Raw genomic sequence first — 18240 nt, forward strand, 5'->3', positions numbered from 1 at the left:
TCTTTCTTCTTTTATTTCTTTTTCTTTCTTCCTTTCTTTCTTCCTTTTTCTTTCTTTCATTCTTCCTTTCTTTCTTCTTTTCTTTCTTCCTTTCTTTCTTTTTCTTCCTTTCTTTTTCTTCCTTTCTTTCTTCCTTCCTTCCTTTCTTTCTTTTCCTTTCTTTTTTTCTTTTTCTTACTTTCTTCCTTTTTCCTACTTTCTTCCTTTCTCTTCCCCGTGTTTGCACTGCAGTAGCACAGAGGAAAACTGATCTGTGTCTTGGTTCCAAGACACTCTGGTCTTACCAACAATGGCAATGACTGTTTGGACAGCTGAAATCCACTCCCTACATGTAGTGGTTTTCTTTGAGAGGCACAGGGTAAGACTTTGGTCTGATTTATTTAAGTATTTTCCTAAGACTTTACAAGGTTGAAATGTTCAGAAGCAATCAGCTTGGCTTAACTGCATTGCCATCAAACATTTGGTTTATATTAGATGTAGAATTAACTGCTGAGAACATTGTTCACTGATGTTACAAAGGAGTGAATTTCCTCAGTATTCAAAATAATCCCAATTTCACTCTTCTCAAGATGAGAAAATTATGACCTATCCATATTGTATGGAAAAAACTTCAAGGCTTACCACCATATATCTCAATCCTGTTTCTTATAGCCAAGTCTCTCAGTTAATTAATACTGTAGAAATAGACTCCCTAATTTTCCATTTTTACTGAATCTTACATTTTTTTTCTAGGAATGCATAACACATGTGTAAGGTGACAGATTTCATGTGACAACATGTTACATGGCTTAATTTAAGAAACAATAAAAGCAAAATTATATATCATATAGAACTAGGCAAAAATGTATGTTAAAACACCACCCAGTATATTTGGTCATGCACTATCATTTAGAAAAAATATTGAGTTAATTTTTTGAATTCTGGGATGCTAAACAGTGCAATGTACAAAAACCTGCTCATATTCTAATCCTGCATGTTTGATTTCAGTAAGATACTACATAATTAAATTTAGCCTTGCAAAGACTTCATCCACTGACGGTCTCTGCTTCCCAAAGCCAGGCAGTTTCCAACAGCACAGGGAGCAGCTTTCAGAAGGACAGTGAGCTGTTTAATTGCAAAGTTCCAATTTTGCCTCATGTACACAGGGAAATTTGCCATTAGAAAAACTCAAATGAAAACTTCCAGAACGCCCTTTCCTGGTGCAGTGCTCTCTGTGAACAGGGACTGGTCCATTGGAGTGAACTGACAAAAAAACCAATATAAATTTGAAAATGTTCATCTGGAGCATTCATTTTTAACTTTGTCTGTATTCAGGAAAAACTTTTGAAATAAGTGATGACATTTCCTTAGGAAGTTCAAAAACCTTATCAGCTACTTCAAGCTTACCTCCACTACAGGAAGTTGAGGGCATTGATCATATAACAAGTCCTTTTTTTTCCTTATAGATAGTCAAGACATAGTTAGAGCTAATGCTGTCTTAGTCAAGCTGACTTTGGTTTTCAATAACTTTGAAAAGTAATGAAGATTACCAAAACCCTGAGGAATCCAATAAGAATTCTTTTGCTACAATCATAAGGATTTCCTATGCAGGATTAAAAAAAAAATAAAACTAAAGAAGCCAGTATCTAAAGTACTTGATTTTTCAAGCCCTTTAATAAAATTAATAAAAGTCAGTGGAATAAAAGTAAGATCAAATGGAAAAATGATTAATTTCCACAGACATTAATATTCAGTGTGTATTTATAGAAAATATGATAAACCCAAAAGTACATCTATAGTAGGATAATGTCCTCAACTAGCTGTGTACACTGGGAAAAGAGCAGGCAACAAGAGGGGCCAGAAGAAAAGAGATATTAGTTTGACACATTTCAAAAGCTTTAAATGTCTGAACTGTAACACTGCTTTTGGATTCAAGGAGAAATATCTAGACATTGTCTTCCACATCAACTGCCCCTTACCCTGTGAAGTCTAAATACAGATCCCAGGTGCCCAATAGGTTTGACTCTAAAGAGAGTCAGGAGAAAAAAAAAAAATCTATCAATCAATAAGTTTTAAATGTGGTGCTTATACAGGTTCCAAAGCAATGAATATACACAGGACAGTGAGGCTGTCCTGAAACAATGTACACATTTTTTTGCAGAAAAAGTGTAGCATAAATTTTCTTCTGATATTTCATGTCATTCTACTTATCGATTGCACACCAAGTCTCATGAGCTAGCACAAAATTTTAATCAACGTACTGGACTCAATCCCGCCACCACAGACTTCAATGGAAATTGGATCAATCCCATTATCTACCATATGACTCCACAGGGCTTCCACAGGGAGAACCTCATTTCTAGCTCCAGCCCGCAGGGCCCCCAAGGCTACATTTAAAGCAGTGAGCAATGTGAATACCAACAAGCCTAAAATAGCATTAAATGTGCTTAAATAGGCCAAGATAATTTGGACAGCTACAAAAGCATAATCTGCATTGAAAGCCCACCAATAATTCCCACACATTTCTTACAAGAAATGAGCTATATGAAACCCAGATGTGTTAAAAATATATCACACGGCCTTCTCCTGGCCAAGAGCAGGTCATTGGCTGAAAAAAATTCCTGCTGATTTGCTCAGGATGAAATTCAGACTCCATTTGTCCCAGTGGTATAGACAGCACAAGCTGAAGAACACCTTGTTCAGCAAGGAGAGATCCTGCCTGCCTTGTTTCATTGTGATGCCATGACTGGCATTGCTAATCAGAGCAATGACTGTGCTGCAGCACACACAGAATTTGGGTGGAAACGAGCAAAACGTCCTCTCTTGGCCCAACTTTCCAGAGGATTTTGGGACTTGAGAAGCCCTGGTGCTGAGAAGGGCTCAACATAGTAGAAACAGGGCTGGTTTCCATCCAAAAGGTCCTGCTCCAGCTTCAGCTGAGCTGGGCTGGAGGGGGAACTTGCTGGGGAGCAAGTCTGGGTGCTGCCTGCAGCCCCTTGGGCCTCTGGCAATGGCAGGACAGCAGAGGAGCACCAGCAGCACTGTCTCCCAAACTCCCTCCTCTGGAGGGCAAGGTGGTGCTTGGGAAAAGGCTTGGATCTGGGAGCAGGGGAAATGCAGCGCTTAATCTCCAATCTGTTTGATAACGACAGGAACATACAACCCCCCCACTTTTCTCTAAATAAATCCAGAAAAAAAAAAAAAGAGCAGATACCTAGTTAGTAAGCATCAGGTTGAGACACAAAGTATCATGACTGATCACTATGTGAAAATGAAAAAAAATGTTATGAACAAGCCCAGAATCTGATGTTCTGAGTGGTTTTCTAAGCAGTTAAGGACAGTGCCACGAGAATAATTTAGAAGGCTAAGATTCACTGCCAGGTTTCGACTCTTCTGGAAATCAAGTGCTTTTGAGAATTTATTTCTTGTTCCCGTTGTCTGCAAGGCTAAGTAAGCAAAATAATTGGAAATTTTAAGTTCTGGGACTATAAGAACATCCAGAAGTGAAACATCGTCCATGGGATGATTTGGACTAGTTTGTCTCTGTTGTCCTTGAGAGAAAAAGGGAACAGCTGTTTTGGCAGCTCCCAACTCCCTGGCAGCCAGACATTTCCTACAGAGCCTCTGCTCAACATCTGGGACATCTAGAACTGCTACCACCTCCACATGGGCAAAAGGGCTGCTGTGGCAATTTACTCACCCCAAGGACACCAGGCAGGCCTCAGGGGCTGGTGTGGGGCTGTGCTGCACATAGAAAACTTCCTGGCCTCAGGTACAGCATCCCAAAACCTTCACGATGGGAAAGAGGCCACTCACAGCAGCTACTGCTCATTACTCCAGATAATGGCTAGAATTAACTGAAACGTTTTTGTAATACTCTTCAGGAACCTCATTCAATTTACCAATCCCTAGAAATTAATGGTATGAACTTGCATTAAATCAGTCTGTCATTAGCTTGGCTTTCTTTATGGCAACTCATTACGAGGGAACAGCTTTATTACGAGGTATTTCCTGCAAGCCAGAAGCCAAAAGAACATCTACAGACACAAGTTAAAAAGCATTATAGTATATGAACTTCCCTGCAGAGCTTGCCTGCACCTCACAGCACGTGACAGTCCAGGGTATGAACACAGGGTGACACACTGGGGACACCATGGCTGTGGACCCAGTCATTACAAGGGTTTACCCCACTTGAATTAATTCACTTGGGACTTTTGAATAGGATAATGTGCCCTTGTGTTTGTGGCTCTTGCTGGTCTGTGCCTCAGTTACCACAGGGACAAGAAACCATCTCATGTCATCATCCAGCAAGAGTGTCCTCCTTCAAAAAGTGGGTCAGTGGGATGAGAGTCCCATTATTTCTCAATACTGTAGAGAGAGGGATATGTACCCAAGCAAACTGCTGGCAGTCCCGTTGACTTCAAGAGACATCCAGCCTGCACTGATAGTTAAGCCACAGAGTATTTAGGTACTAAAAATAAAAGTACTTGTTATTTTTAAGGAAAACTGAGCTAGAGAAACAGTCCCATTCCTGTGGAGAGCACTGAATTTTGTGAACGTCAGGTCAGACAATGCTATAGGAAACAATTGAGCTTAATTTGGCTTATGGTCTGCACATAAGTGTGGATGTAAATTTGTACATGTATATAAACAATATTTTTTTTTCCAAAGAGGTATTTGCACAACATTCTAGGGAAAAAAAAAAGAGTTTAAAAAAAAAATTAGGAGGAAACTAATTTGTAAGATCCATATAGTAGGAGATGTGTTTTTCCTCTGCTTTCTCTAAGGAGCACACAAAGGAAGTTGAACAGTTCCACCAGCCCTTAGTAACCAGCCTACAAAACAACTAAAATTGTTCAGATTTTCTTTGGAGGCTTGTAATTTTATTATTTATTATACACAGTGAAACTTCACTTACCCTAATGTCTTATCTGAAAAAAACACACTTGTTTGAAATGAGGTCATGTCCCTTGACATACATTAAGTGATGTGGAAAGCCCCTGTTTATTCCAACGCCCATTTATCCATGTTAATACCATTTGAATAAAGGAAGCCTCCCAATATGTCAGACTTTTCTTTTTTTTTTGAGCAAAACTCAAAGTTAATTAAACCAAACTCTACAATATTTATGACTTTTTTTTGTGGCTCAATGTGGTTTAGAAAGGTAATGTTAATATTGACATTAATTAACGTCAATCTTAATGTACTATTACATTAATAGGCTGGCATATCATTCAGCCTAAGGCAATGTACTGTGCTGCTCAAGCTATTTATAACAAAAAGTATTTTAAACAGCTTTGCCCCCCACTAGAAAAAAAATCAATTTATACTAAATGTTGTTGCAGAATCAGATTCATCACCGTAGGGATTAAGAAAAAATGAAAGACCAATTTAATGACAGGATTGAGTTCATTATTTATCTTCTAGCATGTAAATTATAGATTGCCATGAATTTTTCATCCTTTTGGTGCCCACTACCTAATTCATGCCAAAAACATAAGTCTGTGTTACAAAGAGCGAGCTCCCTGGCTCTGTGTACGAGAAACATCTCCTCTGCCTTTTGACAGACGATAATCTGTCAAAATGAAAAATTAATGGAGGCTCCCTTAATTCATCATCTTCTGCCTCTCTTCTATTAATGGCTTTTTTTTTTTTTTTTTTTTTTACCTCTATAACTCTGCTTGCACTGAATAGAGCCGGTGGGTTGGGGGGGAGAAGATAAACAGGTCAGCTGACTGCTTCAGCTTATGCAGGGCACTATAATTCAGCTGATAGATGGATGACGTGGTATTTATTGAGTGCATTGAGGAATCCTGTGGTTTCCAACACAGTCTGTAAGCATGCTGAGATGAAGCTCATACCAAATGTCTCACTGCTCTCAGTTTGGCCACAAAGACAATTACTTTGTACAAATGACCATAAAGGAGTTGCATGAACTAAGTGTGTTGTACTACACACAGCTCAAGCCATCCATGTAGCAATCAATAGAAAGAGTAATCAGGATTCAGTTTGATTATGAGATGCATGTAAAAACAAATCAATCCCTTCTTCAAATTTACCTTTGATGAAAAATTTTATGTTGCTGAACACTCCACCCCCCTCCCCAGGGCCTTACAGCACAAAAAAGTATTTATCCAGTGCAGAAATATGCCATTCTAAATACACTTCCTAATTTCCCTAATCACTAAAATCTGAAATCGGGGAGCTGCACCAAAGGTTTTCTGCTTTTCACAACTCATCTGCTTTTGCATGGCTGATGCTTTACTATGGCTGTGACAGGATAAAGCCCAGGAAACCCATGCCTCATCACAACCAGGGCATTCTGACAGTCACATGATGTGATTGTTAAGGACAGAGGAGCTTTATGGAAATGGATCAGCCTACAAGTGAAATGAATATTTGCTGCAAATAGCAGAGGGGATTATAAAAAAAATAGAAAAGCATTTCCTTTTATAAAGTGCATGCAGTGCACATCCATACATGCTTTGATAGAATCATTTTATGCTATGGAAATCCCTACTCAAACATCCATTTTTAACACTGCTGTAATATTGTGGGCAAACACCAGAGATGCTTCACAGAAAAAAATGAAGCCCGAGTCTGTGTCAAGCCGATTGGTACTTAGACTTAACTTCTGAACTAGTAACCTGCAAAGTCCAGAAGGAATTAACAACCTCTTACATATTCATTTTAACCTGAAGCCAAACAGGACTGTTTTCATTGAGAACTCACCACTCCTCACAGAGCACTATAAATACTGCAAACAAAGTCATTTATCACAATCACTAAAATATGATTATGACACCGAAGCCCGGCCAGCATCTCCCTGATGCTAATGGAAAGATGCCCACTGAATGCATGAGCAAGCCTTGACCCACATTTTGTGGTTTGCTTAAACCAAGCCTGCTTCATTTAAGTAGAGCCAGCTTGAAACTAAGGAGTCTTGGCCTGGCATGACAGAGACCAAACTGACAGTCCCCGTTACTGAACCATGTTTACTATACTACAGCTGCATGTCTTAGTCACTAAATAAGATGAAACAATATCTCCTTTCCCTATGATGGGGAAAGTAAAAATGGTACTCCACCAGTTTTTCAACATAATTCTTTTCTTTGTAAAATATTTTGGTTAAATATATTAACTTTTGGAGACCCTTCCCAACTCTCAAAATAAAATCATAAAAACCTGACAAATATTGAAGGAATTCTGGTCATCCCTAAGGGAAACAGGACTAACTTATCATTACCAAAGAGCTTTGCAAGTGAACTGACTCTGCCCATTCAAAAATGGTCAAATGCAAGACACCTTCACAAGAGTGGCTGGACAATGGATGTGGTACAGGAAACCTCAAGGATCAAAGCTCATCAAGAGCTGAAAGATGCTCTGTATCCTCCATGTGATGAGTTGGCCACCATTTACTTAATGTGCCATGTTACAGAAACCACCACTTAAAAATAAATAAAATGATTGTTCCGCTTTTCTTTCCAAGTCTCAAAAAACATTCAACATCTTTGAAGCCTGGAGTATTGTAGCTTGGTAAAGAGAGCTCTCTCTCACCAAATGCAAGGAGATGAAATTTTTGTTGCTGCTCTCCATGCTCTACTTGGCCAAACACCTTTCTCCAAGATAGCTTATCTGCTATTCACCTAAGCTGGTAATTATTTCTTAATAAAGCATTACCATAGAGATAAGATTGCACCCATGCAGCACAGCTATTTGCCTTTAAATTCTTGATGATGGAGGATAATGCAAGGGGGAGCAACAGAATCATATTCCTACCAGCCATGGGTCATAAAAGGAGCCCCCAAAACCTTCTCTCGTGATCAGGTATTAAATCCTTCAGATACCTAAAAATTATTATGCTGATATGGTTGTTAAGGTCAAGGTTTAAAGTATAATGTGGATCTTAGAAGAAATTCTAGTGATTGATGCAACACATCAGACACTTACCTTGAAAAAGGTATTATTCAGCTGCCTCCACTAGAAGATTAAAAGTGGGGGGAAAAGAAGTTGCCGAACTGGTTAAATGACGAGTGGTTGTTCTCAGTGGTCAATGTTGCAATGAAATTACTGTAAAAAATAGCTACTGATATTGAAACTTGCCTGCAACATCTTCTGATCTCTCTAATACATGTCCTCCAGGCAGCAGTTCTCTCCTCACCTCAGTAACCTTGTTACACCAGCTGGTTTCAAATATTAGCAATTTTCAAAATCATGTCTGAAAGATGTTTTCTGTACACTCTGCATGTGAAGTTTCTGAAACTTTCTGACAATGAAACAGGCTCTATTTTCATTTGCTTGCAGCCCAAGCTACTTGCACACAAATTACTACTTTTTTTCTGAAATTGCATCTCATTATTTTTAATCGTTGCATAGGGCTTGTGACCACCAAGCTTTTAAACAGCATTAAGGTAATGACAACATTGAAAAGTGGGCAGAATTTTGAGGAAGACACATAAGCTATAGAAAGGTGGGATGAACCACTGAAGCCTTAGTTCCTTAGGATTTTTCCATAGCCAGTACTTAGTAACTTAAATCAATTTATATGAAAGCTCCACTGCTTTATGAGTAGCCTTTCTTCTACTTACAACAACAATATTATATATGTTTTATAAGCACCTTTATCGTCAGGCCCATTGCTGAATGCTGACATTGTATAGATGATTTGCTCAAATTCTAGGGAGTTACAGTTCAGAACATTTTCACTTCCACTGCAGGGCAGAAAAGAATAGACAAGGAGAAGCTGTAGAATCTCCACACCTGATGCTGCTCTGGTGTAACCCTGGACTGAGGATGGCAATAGGACAACATGATCCCCTTCCTTAGCAGCAAACTCTCTCAAGGTTTTGCCCACAGAAGCTGGGAGGACAACAGAAACACCTGTTCTTTGTTGCTATGTTTACTCCTAGACACAAGCAACCCAAACACAAAAGCATAACAAGAAAAGAGTCAATATGGGGGAAAAAAATCTCCTATTCATATGACTGAAAAAATTCAGTTTCAGTTGCATAAATCTAAGTGGCTGAGGCACTGAAAATAAGCCCCTTGACAACAGGCTTTTCAGCAGAAAATTCACCTTTTCCAGGTACCGGATGGAATTTTAAAGAATGAACTCGAAAATCAGTGGGAGAGGCTGAGGAAAAGCAAGTGCTTTGGTATTTGTAGGAAACCTGACTCAGGGTTGCATCAGTTTAGGTTTTTGCTGCTCTAATACCATAGCATTACCAGACACAATATTTCACATTAATATTTAGGGTCCTTTAACACCACTTTTGCCACAGAGTGACCAATTCAGCTCTTAAAGCCCCTTGAGGTCTGTTCCATCCAGGTTACCTTCGTTCATACCTTCCTGTGTCCTCACTGGAGTTAATCCTGATTTCCAGTCATGCCAGTGAGAGCAGGATCAGACCTTCTCCCAAATTGGAATATAACCATGTTGTGTCCACAAGATGTGTTTATGACTGAGATTAGCTTCATTAAAACACAAACTCATGGAACTAAAAATATGAGGCACCTGATTTTGGAATAAATTACCTTCAAGAAATTATGGTCTTTTCTTTGCACTGCAATATTCACAGGAAATTAATGAGGTTGTCAGATGAATTCTATGAAGATTTATGTGCTGATTAGGTGACATGTCTTAAAACAAAATAAAATAATAAAGAACCTCTTCCATTAAAAAAGCAGCACACTTAATTTGAATTCAATCTTTTATCAGATTACTTCTGTTTAGTGGCAAATAGTTCCTTTGTTTAAAAACCCTTCACAAAGGCAAAGCCTCAGGAAAACATTTTGTTAAAGTATTCTGAAAGTCAAAGTCATTTTGACAGAAATCAAACCAGAAATAATTTCTCCCTGAAGGAATCCTGCTTTATTTTAATGATGTCTGGATTGTTCCATTTAAATGGAGTAATGGGAATTTTGTTAAAAAATTTTATTCAAACTGTCCGTTTTAACAATGATCTTTCTTGTAAGCTTAGCCAGTCATTTGTCATATACATTTTGTTCAAGTGGAGAAAACAAATATTAAAGGGAAACAATTTGACTAAAAACATCTTCCCTTCATTAAGGAGCTTTATGTTCTAATGTCTGAAAGTGAAAGTCTGCTTTAATGGCTGCTGGGAGCTGGGGATCTCTCCGTCAGACACTTACCAAGGCTTGCTTTCTGGGTAATAGAGGCTATTTATGGGGCTTTTCATGACCTTTCTTCTTGGTACTACCAACAGAGGAATACTGTAGGCATCTCTTTTGCATCCACATATCTGCTTGCTCACGGATTATTGTCTCTATTGTTTTCTTCATTTTGAAGAAAAATGTTGCATGTAATTAAAGCAAGATAACAGCACAGTACTGTGTGTTCTATCACACATCTAACCAGTCCCTGCAGTCATTACACATACTAACGTACATTACACTGTGGAGACAGATATATTGAAATAAAACTCCTTGTTTTATCACCCAGTGCATTACAAAGCCTGTCCCATATTCTGGAAGATACTTCTTCAGGAAGAAAAGCACTTTTTGGGTTTTTATAGTACAAGACAGAACTTCTTTTAAAAAGCACCCTGTAATTGCTTACCCAAATCCCAGAGTCTTTCCAAGTTAAATTGAAAGCCTATTTACTTAAACTAATCCATTTTATTTTGCATGGTGAGAACCAGACATACTCACTTTGGTTCAGAACTTGGTTCCAGAAAACCCCTCTGCATAAGATCCTGATTCTGAAAACAACTCCTGTCTTAACTTTAAACAGAGCCACTTTGGGTGCAACAGAAGAATAACAAAAACCCTGCTCATTTAGGGAATTTCTGACGCAGCAGCAGTAAACCTCTGAAGAGCCTCATCCTTCAGCTATACAGACTTATGCTTCAGCACTGACTAGCAGAATCCCAGAGTCAAATTCCTGCAAGTAAAACCAGCACCAATCAGCTGACCTTTTTAACAGCACTATCATAATGATTTCCTTTAAAAAAAAAAAAAGAAGGATTTGTACAATGATGTACAGTGATTTACAAAGTAATTGCTTTTGGTTTTCAAGTTTAAGAGGAAAACAGATACAGTGTGTTCCACTCCAAATCCATCAGTATCACACTTCAAACAGAAAAACTTACACATTGCTCTTCTGTCACAATTACTGCTAATTAATAATCTAATGTCAATAAATTTGGACCCAAATAATGAATGTCTGAACTGGCCCCAGATGCCCACATGCTACAGAACTACCAAGAGTTTGCCATGTGCTACCACCAAGCACTTTGGGTTGGAGGTGGTGTTTTTGCATAATAGCTCAAACAAAGGTTGGAAAAACAAGCTTCTGAAGCAGCACCAGTGAGTACAACCTCAGTTAAAGCAAAACCTGGTTATCTAAGCTATCCGAGCTGAGCAGCACTAGGGATAATTGCCACTATGTCCTACTGCCCATAGGTTTCCCCTATGGTTCCAATTTGATACACAAGTTGAGAGGTATATGAGATTCTGAAAAATAAATAATTCAGAAGGTTATTAAGGTTGTACAGTCCAGCATGTAAAAGTTTGGAGATACTAGGTAGCTGGTTCCTTTTCAAACCTGTGTGAGGCTGTTTCTGCATATGTCTGTAAATGAGAAAATAGTCTTAAATTTCAGGAAATAACTGATCACAGAATTCTACCAAGCGAGAAAGACTCCTCAAGCTGGAGTTTCAGAGACCTGGGTACATCACAGACTTCTACCTCTGGCTGTGATGAGATGTCTGGCAACAATAAGCAGACTGTTATCATCACAAGGGATCAAGTGCTCCAAGCAGGGAGGGTTTCACTGTCTCCCTGTGCTCTGGTTCAATGCTTAACACCATAATTGTCTCTGCATTTGCTTCTTCCAGCTGCCAGGCTCAGTCCTGCACAGTCCCTGCAGTCTGGTGATGCAGCATGCTCAACACAGACAATTTCTGGACTGAATCCAGGGAGCTTTTATTTTATTTTCAAGTGAACATTAGAATAACCAGACAAGCATGGTTAGGCTTAACACCATTGCAAGTACTTGCCCATATATCCCTACTGTGTCCTTACCAGAGCTCTCCACAAGTTAATGCCAACAGATTCCACCCCAGCCAAAGGTGCTGTTTCCAGTTGATTGCAGAGTGTTGGTCAGGTGGGTCAAAGGCACAACAGCCAAATATAAACAGGTTGGACAGCTCTGAAGTAACTTTAAATTTTATATATATATATAAATAAAATATCAGCTGCTGATTTATAAGGTATGACACTCCTGGCTCTTGGTTTAAGGCCCAGAGCAAACCCTGGCAATCACATGCCAGGAGGGGCCACCTGGATGCCTGACAATAGCACATCTACCCCCCCTTGGGAAATGCTGAATAAACCACAGTGCTCACTCCCACCAGATTAGCTGTAGGCTGGAGTACAGAAAGAACAAAACCATATGTGGATTACTGTAATCTCCCCTTTGGCTGCTCTTGTAAATTAAAAAGGCTTGTTAGGTGGCCATGACCCTGCACGGTCCCTCAAAGGCCAAGAGCAGGAGCGACCTGGAGCCCTCAGTGACTATTCCAACACTCAGCCACAGAGCCTGGCCAGGTCAAGGCTTTTTGGAAACTTGTGTTGGGTTTTCAAGGAGCTGGAGAAGACTGATCTCTGATGTTAGAGCAAATCTCTCTGCCAATTTTTAAACAAAGAGCGCAAAAACCTTTCAAATTAAATCATTTAAGTATTTTGTTTATCACGAGGAAAAGCTAATCTCCTCCTTTCCTCAGATTTCTCTACTCTTGGATGCAGATGAACTATGTTTTCTGAAAGTTCTCTAAAACATTTAGCCTGAAGCAAATATTTGCATAAAAACTTTTAGCTTGAATAATTAAAACCTGGCAACTGAAATTGCCAAATGCTGGACTACCTTAAGAGTAAGCAGTGTTACCAACTCCATCTGCAACAGACACTTGCATAACATTTTGTGAAACCCTTTAGGAGAGAAAAAACCTGTACTTTCTCTGCTGACATCATAATAATTTTGTTTATGAGAGAGCCACAAATCTTCTAAGTTGGAGATGTCACTGATAAAAAGCGAACAAGGACCAGAAAAGATCATAGCTCTGCTTCCCAAACATCATAATGTAGCTGCTGCACAAAATCTATGTGTAAAATGCCTCTGAGGAAAGCTAAAGTGCAGTCTGGTTTTCAGACAGCAGTCTGTCAAATAGAGGCACTTTTTTTTTTTGATTTTATTAAAAAAAGAATGGAAACAATTGTGAATGAAAAGTCTTTAAGTTAAGGACTTTTTTAATTTGAGCACTGATTCTATTAAACATGGATGTGGCTTGATTTCTGAATGAATAATCGGATGTTATATTTATAAGATGGATCAGAATGGCATGTATACAGACAGCTCCTAATATATCAGTGGATGTTACTATAGATTGCCTCAGCTTATTAATTAATCGACTTTAAGCCACTGACTAATCTTTTATTAAGATATATAGGAATAACTTATTTATAGGCAATGCATAAATGTATTCTTTTCTACCACATGTAACCAAATATTTGGTGGACAAAATGAGTCAAAAAACCCCCAAAATCCCCAAACCAAAAAAGAAGCTGCAGAGAAAGACAGAATAAGGGGAAGGGTTTATAACCCAGGCCTCTCTCCAGAATTACAGGTTCTCTTTAAAGATGGGTTAGATAAATATCTTTCATGAAAAGCTTAAATGTCTTGCTGATCCTGCTGTAGGATAGGGGAGGATTAGTCAACCCCCTTGAGGTTGCTTTTCATCAGAACTGTCTATAATGCTATGTTGCTAAAATGTTAGGGATTATCTTGGCAATAAGACTGTCTCCTGTTAGAACAAGACCTTAAAGAGACGAATTAATGACTCTGACTAATTGGATAATACAGCAAAGAATGGGTCATGTGCTGTATTGAGGTCAAGCTCTGGTCCTGTTTGGGCTGAGCAAGCTGGCACAGCTCTGCATTACAGCTGGCTCTTGGCTATACATATTGAAGAGCTGTGGCCAGCAAGGTGCTGGGTAAGTTGATCCTCCAAAGGTCATCTCCTAACATGATAAATGCTGGCAGGGAGGACAGGCCCTGCCTGTGCCTGGTGCACGGAGCACTGTCGGGAGATAAGCGCGGTGAATCCCTGCACTTGTGGGTTACAAATATCAGCTGGCTGTTTGATGTGCTGTGTGACAGTGTGGGAGGTGACCTTTGCCCTTGCTTGCTCTCCTCATCATCTGCTGGTTGATACTGCAGCATCTGACTGCAGAGTGGGGAGGCAGCAGCACTGGCAGGGTGTGACAGCCGCCTGTGCTGGGAGCGAGCAGTGAGAGCAGCACCACTGCGGGTGCCCTCCCTGCGCTGGGTCACTGACCCACAGAGGGACGCCTTGATCAGCTACAGCAGCAGCTCCTTTTTGCTGTCGTGCCCCAGAGCAGGTGTGTGTTTTGAGTAGGGCTGCTCAGGCCTGACCTGGCCTCAGCAACCTGACTGTGCCCCAGGATGTCCCCCAGCCACGCACGTGTCCCTCTCAGGCTGCCTTTCACCAAGGGTGCAATTAACACCCGGCTGGCTGCAGGGCAGCCTCTCTCTTGCTGCACTCAGCCTTTCAAAGTTTTAGTGCTAAACTCCCTTTTCTCCCTTCGAGTCCCAACCCAACCAGCCCAAGCAGAGCCTGGCCTTGAGCATCCTTGAACAGCTCAATATATTTTCCAGTTAGTCACAGACAACACTGTGGTGCTTAACTCATCACCTCAAGGTCCTTTCCAAAGCCAGACAGTCTTTTTGCAAAGATATCCATTAACATTTGACAGGCTGAGCCTTATAGCAAATGTTCTGGATGGACCTCATGAGGTGATCAAAGTGTTCCTTTAACCCAGTGCAGGCTCTGCTGGCCTTACAAACACTTAGGTAAGGATCCCAAATAATCTTTGCTTCTGTGCCATTATTTCTTCTGTTTTCAATAAACCAGGGCCTCGGTGGGGCTTTTTATTTCTTACAGGCACTTGATTGCATTTAGCCTCTTACTGGTTTAGTGAACTAATTTTCAGTCAACTTAAAAATGAATTCCAAATGCAAGATCCATAATTAAAAAGAAACAGTTAATCCTTTGTGACAATCTGAGTCCAAAATTATGCTTCTAAATTATTCGGACAATCATTTAGGAAAAAAAAATATCTCTCCCAAGCCTGATTACATCAATGCTCTGAAGAAACATTTCTTCCTTAGGTCTCTGATTTCCCTGGTGGCTGTGATATAAACCCTGAACTTCTTAAATGTCACTTAATTTATATGATTTTTCTGTTTACCCTTTTAAAATGACAAGTTGTTCTCTAGTATTTATGTCTGTTTGAAAATTAGATATCACGGGCAATCCAATGCTGCAGTTGCATTCCTTTTAGCTTAAGCTTAGTAAGCACTTATCATAAAAAGAGAAAATAAAAATATGCCTACTCTTACTTTTTCAGTGTCTCCTTTTTTTGCTACAATGTCCACCGATTTTAAACAAACTACTCATTTAACTTTTTACATTTTGATTCTTAGCAGTGTAAGAAATTTAAACCGATTATTACTTTGCCTTTGGTGAGCGATGGAAGAAGTTATGGGCCTGCTTTTAACTCTCCATCGCTGACAAGGGTTAATTAATTTCACTCCAGCTTGTGGTCCCTACTGAACTCTCCTCATGTGGCATCACCTTGCAGCGGGCAGTGGCTTGCAAACATTATAATCTTTTCAGAAGACCTTCTGACAGTAATGAAATTAAATTGACCTGTGTTGCATCTGGTCTCTGAATTAAGATGGCAAGATTTGTAGGCATCCAGTTTGACTGGAGAAGCATAGCCCAACTCCCCAGATCATGCTGAATTTAAAACAATCTCTTTTTCACATAATAATTTTACAGTCTTTCCAAAAGGCCATGCCTATTAACACCAGAAAGGCAAAACAAGTTTATCATACTAAACAGGCACATATGAATTACCTCTGTGTTTATAACCTGTATTTGCAGTTATATTATATCATGAAGCCGGTCTTGAAATTAACCTGTCTGGCAAAATATTTTTGGAGAATTGTAGAGAATGGCCACATTCTAGTTGAGTCTGGGAAGATACATCAATCAGGAAAGGAATTTATTACAACAAAATGTAAAAAGATCCTGTTAATCTTACCTAAGGAGATAAGTCTTGTGTTAGTGCACTGTCTGTATGCCTCTAATAGTAAGTTTTGTGACTAACAAAGTATTTTAACTGACTTAATAGGAAGGTTAAGATCTTTGCAATTGGCATTTCCAAAGATTTGGAAAAGAAGGGACTAAACTTAGTATCAGAAAGATCATGCATGTGCTTCTTTCTTAGGTCAGTGATCGCTGCTATTGAATCTCAGGCTGAAAGAAAATGGGTTCTTCCCCACCTCTCCCTGCAATTTAAGTCTCAAACTAACAGAAATTCCCTCCAGTGCCAAACAGTTAATTCTACTTGATTACCTGCTATATTAATATGATGATTTGCTCATTTGAACCCATTGATCTGTTGATTCAGTTTTAATTGCAACCTTGATTTGATCACTGTGTTGCTCCATTCTTAATTACCTCAGAGATGCTACCTAAGATTGGCTCAGTTATATGCTGGTTTAATTTCATAGCTCCCTGCTTATCCTAAGTTTTTAATCCTGAAGTGGGACACCACACTGCAACACAGTTCATAAACACAAACAAAAACTATTTGCAAGCCACTGTTGATACCTTCAAATGAACACCCAAGTAATTCTCACAACTCTAGAAAACACTGGAAGCCCCTTCTATTTCATTTTTAAATAGGGAAACTAAAAGACCTGTCATAACCTCACCATCTTTGGAAATGTCCTTATAAATTAGATTTCCAGTTTGGGATTCAGAGGTAATCTCAATTTTAGGCAAAGACTTCTGAATTCCTTGAGCAGGAATGCCAAGATTATTATTCTCTAAAAAATAATAAATAAATAAAAATTCATTTGATATAATTTTTACTCATGCTGAATTCTTGCATGACCCTCCCTTAACAGAAAATTAAAATTTCTCCTGAAAGCAAAAGAAGAAAAAGGAAATGAAGTTTGATAAGGGACATCTGTTGAATAAAAACCTTCAAAATCACTTTTTTTTGTGTAGATGCATATGAAGAACCAAACCCCCCAAAGGGCCTAACAGGAGTCATAATTAACTTTCATTGTCTCAAAGCCCAGGGCAGAAAGAAATTGAACCAAGGGTAAGAAAAGAAAGGTCAGAGATAAAGTTCTGCATAAAATGTCACACGCTAGGCAGGAGTGGCACGCCCACGTATTTGCCAGTTTTGTGAAAAGGCATAAATGCTCATTTTTCACCTGTTGAACATAAGAGGGAGGACGAGAAGAATAGCAAAGAATAAAGCAATGGGAAAAAAGGGCCTCTGAGAGATGAAGATGACATCCATTATGCCTTTCACCTAAGACAGCTAAAAACCAGGAGTTAGTACTAAGGTGAAACCTTAGAAGTTTTAGACTTAGCAGCCTTCTATGAGCACTAACCTATTTTGGGAGCCACCAAGGAGAAACTCTTACAAATTTTAAGGCAAGAGCTATAAGTGCAGTTACTTATTTGTGCAGCTGTGGGAGGTCCAGGCGATGAACACCTCCCTTAGCACTTCCCTCCTGTGAATAATTCAGTGCCCTACTTTGCTGGGAAACCAAAGAAACTGGAGTATCTGAAGCAGCATACTAACATGTGTGTATTCCTGTGGTGAAAAATGGAATAAACCAATACTTATTTGCTCCATTAAAATTAACTCTGTGTCTTTGCTTTGGTCATATAACGTGTCCTTCAGGGCCCCAGGCCATTATTCCATTACAGGAGATGAGGGTGAGTTCTGAGGTACCAGCAGCTTGTACATGGGCTTAACACAAATTTCTCAGCCTTCCTCTGTCAGAACTGCTTTGGTTTGATCCAAGCTATGTTGTGCTGCAGGAGACAGAGCCCAGCTCCATCTGAGTGTGGCAGCACCTGTTCTGCTTCACTCTGGGATCCTGCTGATGCCTTAAGCCCCCTAATTTTTTTTTATTTTTCTAATTTTGTAAGCCTTACAAGTTTTATAGGTAATAGAAGTAGATTTTAGAAACAAACCCCTTTCTCCCTCCTCCCCGTAGTACCCCTTAGTTTATACATTCCTTAATCCTCTCACCCCATTCCATACTCCCCATATCAACCCTATTCCCATATCCAGTAGAAAATGTTTAGTCTTTTAGTCAAGGCAAGGCCTGTCTTGTTTGGGGAA

The sequence above is a fragment of the Neopelma chrysocephalum genome, unplaced genomic scaffold (genome assembly GCF_003984885.1).
Source record: "Neopelma chrysocephalum unplaced genomic scaffold, ASM398488v2 Primary Assembly neopelma1_65b, whole genome shotgun sequence".
Taxonomy (NCBI): Eukaryota; Metazoa; Chordata; class Aves; order Passeriformes; family Pipridae; genus Neopelma; species Neopelma chrysocephalum.